The 7851-nt window shown below is 47.8% G+C and overlaps 1 protein-coding gene across 1 annotated transcript in view; it reads right to left on the bottom strand.

Annotated features, from left to right (window-relative positions):
- The window catches only part of KSR2 (kinase suppressor of ras 2), a 445700-nt gene that overhangs the window by 93862 nt on the left and 343987 nt on the right, over positions 1-7851 (bottom strand). The gene's annotated exons all lie outside the window — the stretch shown is intronic.

The raw sequence follows: 7851 nt of genomic DNA, 5'->3' as shown, positions 1-7851 counted from the left end.
TTTTTATTGTAGAGATGAGGTCTCGCCAAGTTGCCCAGGCGGGTCTCGAACCCCGGGCTCGGGCAATCCACTCACCTCAGCCTCCCAAAGGCACGGGATTACAGGCTGAGCCACCGAGCCAGCTGCTAATTTTTTTTTTAACTTCCAAGCCTTCATAGGACAAGCTTCAGTTATCTGGAAGAGCTGCTTTTGAAGAACATCTCACTCCCCTAAAGGAGTTGCTGGCTACACGAGACATCCTCTCTGTCTGAAAATTAAATACGGGGTTGTATCTTGAGGGCAGAATCTGGGCCTTCCTCATTGTTGTCACCCTTTCCTTTCCCCCCTTTCTGAAAAGTGCCTGGTGCCTAATATCTGCTGGATACTGGAGAGATGGAGGGAGAGAGGCAGAAAGAAAGAATAAGGAATGAAGGACAGGCAGCAGGAAAACCTGTCAACACTATGCATCTGGGAGCCTTCCGGTCTCTATCAAGATATTTTTGAAAAATGACTTATATTTCTTATAAATTATATCCCCCTTAGTTTGTGAAATGCAGACACGTCCCTCTCTGGGTTCCCTTCTTTCTTCCCTCCTTCCTCCCCAGTGTGGAGCAGGGGACAAGGATTTGTCCAGAAGCAAACTGGGTCTTGCTCTGGGAACTCTGGGAGACAAATGGTTCCTTTGACGAGCAGCCCTGCTGTTTTCTTAGTAGATTTGTCATGGTTCCCAGTGGACCTGTAAAGCAGACACAAGCCTAGAGCCTGGCATGGAGTTGAGATCCGAATGCTAGCCTTCTGAGGCGCTGCAGGCAAGACCCCACTGGGGAAGCCTGTCACGTCGATTTCATAGGGCTCACTGGGCGATTCTAACCCATTTACGAAAAGCTTGCTCCAAGCAGTCCAGATCCCTCACGTCTCCTGCTTTGTTATGTCCCATACTCCTGACTTGACAGTCATCCCTTTGACCAGGGCCTAGCCTTTCCTTCTAGAGTGCAAATGGAACCTTCAAAAAACCCGGCCCCTAATATCCAACTGAGGAAACATACTCAAGCACCAATTTGAACCCAGTGCTTATACATAACCCATTCACTCAGAACCATGGTCCCGTAAGAGATAGACACTGTTATGCCCATTTCAAAGTCAAGAAGGCTGAGGCCAGTCATGCAGATCGCAAAGGGCAGTACTGGGACCATTCATTCATTCATGCACACAGGAAAATGTTACTGTGCTCCTCCTCTGTGCCAAAGGCTGTTCTAGGCACTGGAAATAAAATAATAATAAAATAGGACAAGGATTCCCTCTTTAAGGATCTTACAATCTAGTAAGGATTTTATCGTCTAAGGAATATAAGCCCATCTCTCGTGTCTTCAAGCATGAATATCTCTCCACTCATTTCATTGCCCCCAAACACCCTCCTAGAAATGAGCCCATCTGGACTTGAATCAGATATTCATAGCTTTGCACTGGCAAGAAACACTCTCCCTCCAAAGATTCCTGTTGGGACCCACTCAAGCAACAAATATTTACTGAGCACTTACTATGTGCCTAGCACAGTGCTAGCCCTGGAGGGATAAACAGTACACAACCTGGGCATGGCCCTACTTCCAAAGAGTTAAGAGTCTGGTCAGGGAGACCAGCAAGTAAAAAGACAAATACAACACAGTAGTATGTTGCGCAGATTGACAGGAAAGGGCAGAGGGTAGCACTTCAAATTTGCAGGGAGTCAGGTCAGAGAGGGCTTCCTGGAGGAAGTGATGGCTGAGCCTGAAAAATAAATGAGAACCAACAGAAGTGTTCAGGAAAGATCCAAGTGGAAGCAAGGGTGCCAAGATGTGTCCATGCGTGGGCACATGATCTGCTGCAGGAGCTGATGGCTCAGTGAAGCTTGAGCTCTGGGCAGGAAGAGGGCAGGGATGAGAGGGGCAGAGGGAGAGGTAAGCAAGGGATGACGCAGGGTCTCATCATGAGATTGGATTTTATCCTGAGAGCAAGAGGGAACCAATGAGGGATTTTAAACAGGACGGTGAGTGCTGGCTAAGCATTTTGCTGAGACCCCCCTCTGGCCACAGATACTTGCAATTAACAGGAGCAAAGTTCCCCTCTCTCATTATCTTCTGATCCCTGCACCTGTCTTCCTGTTTCCAGGTCACTGCATTAAGTGCTCCTGAAGGCTTCTTGCAAAAAACAAAAACAAAACCACACCAAAAACCAATCACCAAACCAACTGATTACTCCTTCCCAGTGGGGCTTGTCTTACTGCATCCCCCAAAGGAGCACTCTGGTGTCATCTGGGTCCCCCTGTGATCTCTCACTTAAGTCAGTGCTTCTAGAAATGCCTCCGGGTGCTCTCAGTGCAGGGTAGCAAAACGCCCCTTCCCCCACCGCTGACAGCTCCGCGGGGTTCAGCTCTTTAGCCTACAAGTCTAGAAAGAAAAATCCAACCACAGTATAAATGAGCAGAGGGTGGCAGGGAGTGTTGACAGATAAATCAGACCTCGGGCTCCAGCAACACCATGAAACATCACCGGGAACCGCCCCAGCAATCTTCTCTCCAGAAGAGGACACTGCTGTAGATTTATCCCCTGCTGGACATGGTTTCCCTCCTCTCCCCTCCTCCCAGCCTCCCTGGAAAAGGAGAGAGTGACTGTAGAGTCTTCCCGGCTCTCTGGACCTGGAGTCGTCATCAGAACACAAGGATCCATTTGTCATCTTTCAATTCAAGAAAAGAGGATGAGAAAGTTTAGCAGGCTGGGGGAGGGATGAGGACAAGCTTTGGTCCAGTGTCAGGGTTGAGGCCAGATCCCCATACTCTTTTCTGTGTATTTAGTTCAAGGGCAAACAGAGTGGGAGTCAGCAATGCTGCCGGCTCACTGAGTGACCAGTCCACTAACCCTGGAAAGCAGTTAAAAGTCTGGGATCTTGAATCAGAGGAATCAGGGGGTTTGAGTAGCAGATCCACTCATCGTGAGACTTCAGGCCAGCCATTTACTTCTGAAGGCCTCTCTTCTTGTCTAAAGAAATGGGGAGACAATAGACCGGACCTACCTTCCATGGCTATTGCAAGTATTACAAGAGACCATGCATGTAAAATGTTAAGCAAAATGCCTGGCACCTGGTAAGCCCTTAGCATCATCACCATAATTATCATCATAACATTAAAAAATTTTTTTGGAAACATTTTTGCATAGACAGGGTCTTGTTATATAGCCCAGGCTGGTCTTGAACTAGCCTCCAGCAATCCTCACGCCTTAGCCTCCCAAAAGTGCTGGGATTATAGGCATGAGTCACCACACACACACACACACACACACACACACACAACCTCATTATCCCATCTAATCCCACCCCAGCCCCCAGTGGAATTATGATCATCCCTCACATTCAACTATAATTAGACCTAAATTTTTGCTTATAATAGGTAAAAATGCATAGAAGGGACCATTAGCTCCCATTATAATTATTGCAAAAACTGAAGTGTTTCTATTAATAGAAAAGTAAGTTCAAGACTCAAGCTGGTGATCTCTGAAACGCATGCTTATAATTATATCCTGCCAATATCCTGCCTGTTGTACAAACTCCTGAAGCTTCCAGGAACGTAGCAGCAGCTGCAACATCAGCAGTCATCATTCCCCCAGCTTTTTAAGGTCTGGGCAAATTAGTGCAACCAGTGGCTCAAACCTACCATGGCTTATGTCACCCTTTTATGGCCTCGTCACCCGCGGCTGCAGCCATTTTGCAGAAACAGGACATTTTCAGATAAAACCTCATATTTTGATGCAAGAACCTGGGTGAGGGGAATTTGCAGGGCAAGAGAGAGAAACTGAAGAGTGCACCAAATCCAAGTAAAAAGACCTAATTACACAGCAAAACCAGATCAAGGAGTGCACGGCTCCCGCAGGTGAAAATTAGTCAACTGACTACTTACATCAAAAAGGAGGAGGTGCGAGTATGCCCTACAAGCTACTGCAGAGAGAAGGAAAGAGGCCTCTACAAGGCATGAACAAACCATTGGAATATGCTGGAAATCTTGTGTTGGTTAGCTGAGGTTTCCAACTGCTCCTTACCTTACTAGGGGAATGACGGTGGGTCTTACTCCTACAGAAGTGGGCAGTGACCTCAAATGGAATGCATAAAATGTTTATAGCCAGCACAGACCTGCCTCTGTCATAAGATGACCGGCCTAGGACTGGCTGGGGGGGTGCAGAGGGAGTTCCAGGCACTTGGGACTTTTGGTACTAAGCTGGGAAAGTCCCTGGCAAGCTGGGATGGTTGGTCACCCTATAATATAATAAAGATAACTATCACCATACCACCCTGTAATTATAGTGAGGATAACCCTATCGTTCACCCTATAACCTTCTAGTTATATAAGCACTCATCCTATCCATCGAATATTTGAATAATGGGTCCACTCACCGGTCAAGCAAAACCGAAAGTTGGTATTGTAAAACTGAAGAATGCATACACACCATAGTCCCATTGGTTGGAAATGAGTGATTTTATTATATAAACCAGCAGCTCTCCCGCAGGTGGAATGTTGACCCCTGGGGCTGTCTGGCAATGTCTGCCGACATTTTTGATTGTCACAGCTGGGAGTTGGTGGGGGCGGCACTACTGGCATCTAGTGGGTAGAAGTTATGAATGCTGCTAAACGTCTTCCAATCCACAGGGAAGCCCCTGCAACAAAGAATCGTCTGTCCCTGAATGCCAATAGTGCTGAGGCTGATAAGCACTGAAATAAAACTTTTTTGTTTTTTGCTTTTGAGTCAGGGTCTCACTCTGCTGCCCAGGCTGCAGTGCAGTGGCACGATTCCAGCTCACTGCAGCCTCGAACTCCTAGGCTCAGGCAATCCTCCCGCCTCAGCCTCCCAAGTAGCTGGGACACCAGGTGTGCTCCACCATGTCCAGTTAATAAAATAAACCTTTCAACATATCCCCAAGAAGTTAGCTGGTTCAGAAAATTCCAAAAGAAAGACGAAGAACAAGAACAACAGAAAAGTAGGAAACGTGTTAAATTGCCCAGAATTTCAACTTTGTTTCAACTTACGGAAGTGATTTAGAGGATTTGTTTCTTTCTATTCACAAAGTTGGTCTTTGCAGCTAAATGCTCAACAACTTACAAATTCAGATGAGAAGGAAGACTTGCGTCATTAATGTGACTGGGGCAGGAACATACCTTATCATACTGAGTGAAAGTATTCACTTCACTGTACATCAGAGAGGTTTAGAAATTTTCCCAGAGTCACACCGTGAGGAAGTGGCAGAGGCAGAACCCGAACTCAGCTCTCTCTGGCTCCAGAGTCTATATCCTTGCTGTTGCTTTACTGTCATAAGCTGGGTTTTCTGGAAGCAGATCTTGGGATGGGTATTCTCACAAGTGACTTATTTAGGGAGTGCTCTCAGGAGAAGCCTATTCCATTGTGGGGGGAAGTAAGATACACAGGAGAAGGCAGGCAGAATGCGGTCTCAGCCTGATCCCACAGGAAGCAAGCTCTGAAGCATAAACTGCACCACAGCATCTATCTGCTCAGTCTAGGCAGCTGCATTCACCCCAGAGCACGCCCCCAGAGAGGGTCTCAGGTAGAAGCCCTTAGCTGGCGCCCCTGTAGCTGTTGCTAAGCAGTCACAGGGAATCTGAGGAGGACACCAAGACACATGTGGGTGGGGTAAGACTGACCTCATCGGTCACTGATTCTGTCATCCTGTCTTCAAAGCGAAGGAGTGGGCACTCCTTGGCCCTAGAGAAGAATGAATCTTGAGCATCGACAAGGTCCTCTGAAATCCCCGGGCTGATCAGACCCTTCCCATCTGAGGCCCTGGGAGCCAGTGACTCAGAGTATCTGACTCCTGGCATTTGCTTCCCACTCTGCTGCCCGGAGGAGGGGTGATCCTGACCCCAGCATCCTGACTCCTCCCCATGACTTAGCCCTTGGCAAACAACCCACTCTCTCAACGATGAGGGCTCCAGAGTCCAAGATGCTTTTCCAGGAGTGGGGCAAGTGGGCAGGGAGCAACACCCCCACCCACATCCCATATCCCACCTCTGCCTGCAGCTGCAGTATGAACCTTGGCAACAGCCGGCCCGCCAGGCAGGGCCCAGTCCTGTGGCTGCAAAGCAGAATTCACCTTCACTCTCCCTCACACCCTGTTTGGCACAAACAACTGTGAAATATGCCTGGGGTCCTTAAAGTCCGGGTTCAAGGCTTTGCCCAGGCTGTTTCCTCAGCCTGGAATACCCTGACCTCTGCCTCTCCTGGCTAACTCCTCTTCCTTCAAGACTCAGGTTCAAGATCTTCTGTGCTAGGCTCCCTCGATGTGCAGGACGGATCCTCCCTGCCTGCCCCGCCAGCAGCCCCTCAGCACGCCCCCGTGGTATATTATCTACTTTGCTTTTTGCTCCTTCTAGATCCAACTTAAATATGGATTACCTGGAAGGCTTATGAACTCAGGTTTCTACATCCTATGTCCACAGTCTGGGCCAGGAGATCAGGCCATGGGAGGAGCATGCTGGTGTCTGCAGAGGGACTCAGTACGCTGCCATTTGAAGCTTCCACCTCAATCCTGAGATGGGGGAGTCAGGGCACACCTTGAGAACTGACAACCACTGTGAGCATCTTGGGGCCAGCGAGTGTGTCTTTTTCATCCTCATACCCTGAATGGTAGCACAGAATCTCACAGAGCAGCTGCTCAGCCAGGGCTGAGTTGAATCATCTATGAGAAAAGAGCATGGATAGCTCAGACAAGTCCAGGGGACATACAGTTAAAATGCTCCTTCTCCATTGGTGGCTTGGGAAAATGTTTCCCTCCCATCCACACTCCAGCTGGTGCAAAAAAAAAAAAAAAAATGCACCTCGGTTCAAACTCTTATTTTCTAGAGCAGAAGTCACCTACATCACTGTTGCGCATTTTTCTGCAATAAATGCAGATAAGGTAAGGGCTTTTCCAAGGAAGCAGACCTCAGCTCTGCAGAAGCCTGTAGAAGGACCCCAAAAAGGGAGGGTGGGGGGAATGCAGATAAGACACGATTGAAGACTGGGGAATCCACCAGCATCTTACTGCAAAGGCAAACTTCTGCCAGCTGAATTCAGCTAGCAGACAATACGCAGATTGTGCTGACACCCAGCCACTCACAGCTATACTCCGTTCCGCGCTTATGAACCTATTAGATGAAAACGCCTCAATTTAGATAACTGCAAATTGCTTTCTGAGTCTTAATTTCCTACTAGTTCATTAATCTCTCTATTCAGAACACCAACAAGACAGTTGATGATAATTCCGGAGGAAGTGGGCATTAAACCGAAGCAGGAGGGAAGGGGGTTAGATATTAAGGAGATGTTTCTGGCTTCCTGGGTGGAGGGGTACCCCAAAGTTAATTCATAAAGTTAGCAGTCATATCAGCTTGCATTGATGAATCACTTATAATGGGTTAGGTACTAGGATGAGCATTTTATTGAGCAACTCTCTCTTTTTTTTAGCACTCTAGTGAGGTAGATACTAATATCTCCATTCTACAAAGAAAGGAACTGAGATTCAGAAGGGATCATACAACCAGTGGCGGCCGAGTCAGGATTAAAATATAGGTGTATTTAGTCTATTGCCTGGGTCCCTAAGCACCCATCAACTCTATTACTCATCACACAGATATTTACTGGAAGAATTTACTGTGGAGACAATGGTGAAAAAGACCTAACTTTTTCTTTTCTTGAGTTGGAGTCTCACTCTGTCGCCCAGACTGGAGTGCAGTGACCACTCTCGGCCACCGCAGCCTCGACCTGCTGGGCTCCGGCAATCCTACTGCCTCAGCGGAATAATAGGCGCGCGCTCCCACGCCCGGCTAATTTTTTGATTTTATTGTAGAGATGAGGTCTCGCC

This window comes from Carlito syrichta, unplaced genomic scaffold, assembly GCF_000164805.1.
Source record: "Carlito syrichta isolate Samal-C Ts95f unplaced genomic scaffold, Tarsius_syrichta-2.0.1 Scaffold314525, whole genome shotgun sequence".
NCBI lineage: Eukaryota > Metazoa > Chordata > Mammalia > Primates > Tarsiidae > Carlito > Carlito syrichta.
The sequence above is the reverse complement of the archived record's forward strand: the minus strand, read 5'-3'. Positions and strand labels throughout refer to the sequence as shown.